We start from the raw sequence: 1372 nt of genomic DNA on the forward strand, positions 1-1372 counted from the left end.
ACGATTTTTTAATCACAATCGAGAAAATATCAACCTACGAGACTTTCAATATTATCACTTTCACTCATTTATCATTTTTTTTTTTTTATCTGCAATTTAAAAATCGCATAATTTTGACGAATAGGTTTCCTTCTTTTGGAAACTTGAAAAGCAGTTTGTAACAGGAATAAATTAAGTTAAGATTTTTATTTCATCCAGTTGTATCTCCCACTCTGATTAGCATGTGTGAACACGAAATTAGAGAGTAGACATAATATGATATAAAAGAATAGACGAAAGAAGAATTCAATGAAAAATTCGTTTCTTCGAGTGGAGACGAGAGAAGAACGATGATATTTCATCCATTACAAATCAGAGAATCGGATTGATATATAATTCTCTTTTTTCTCGGCTTTGTTTCTTACTTCGATTAATATAGGCATAGAACTAGTTCCATTTATGTGAGAGTAAACGTTAGCTGCTTGAAATGCGATAGGGATGCATACGAAAGTAGGTGATTGAATCTGATTTCTCAATGGAATTCTCAATTCTGACTTGTCATCTTGAACAATCGAAATCATTCTGAAATTATCCAAAATTAGCTCGAAAAATTAGCTTTTTGATGATTAACATTAATCATTTATTTTATTCAAAAATACAAATCAACTAATAAAAAACTATTTTTAAATACACATTTCCTTCATTAAAAGGAAATCTAACAAAATTTTTCACGAATATGATTAGAAGAAACGAAGCTTAAATAGAAATTTTCTTGATTCTTCAAACATGATAATACAATATAATCAAACCCTCATTCATGGATCCACATTTCCTTTATTTAAAAGAAAAAAATCTAACGTAGCTTGTGATATGCGTTTAAGTACAATTACAATTATCTATAAACACCTTCAAACAAGATTTTCTTGACTCTTCAAACATGATATAATAAAATATAACAAAATTCTCATTCATGGATCCACATTTCCTTTATTTAAAAGAAAAAATCTAACGTAGCCCTGTGATACACGTCTAAGTACAATTACAATTATCTACAAACACCTTCAAACAAGATTTTCTTGATTCTTCAAACATAATAATACAATATAATCAAACCCTCATTCATAGATCCACATTTCCTTTACTTAAAAGAAAAAAATCTAACGTAATCCTAAGTACAATTATCCACAAACATCTTCAAACACCTTCAAACACGTTCAAACATCACAATTCCCACGAAATCCATCGTTAACCTTGATGCCCATTTACCAGAAGTTCAAGGATATCGACTCGACCAACCTTCCCACGTTCTTGAACCCGTACAATTCTCTCACCACGACTCCTCCCCTCCCCTCCCCCCCTCGATCAATCCTGATCAAACCATCCTCTCCATACA

Source organism: Apis dorsata, unplaced genomic scaffold, assembly GCF_000469605.1.
Source record: "Apis dorsata unplaced genomic scaffold, Apis dorsata 1.3 scaffold_113, whole genome shotgun sequence".
Lineage (NCBI taxonomy): Eukaryota > Metazoa > Arthropoda > Insecta > Hymenoptera > Apidae > Apis > Apis dorsata.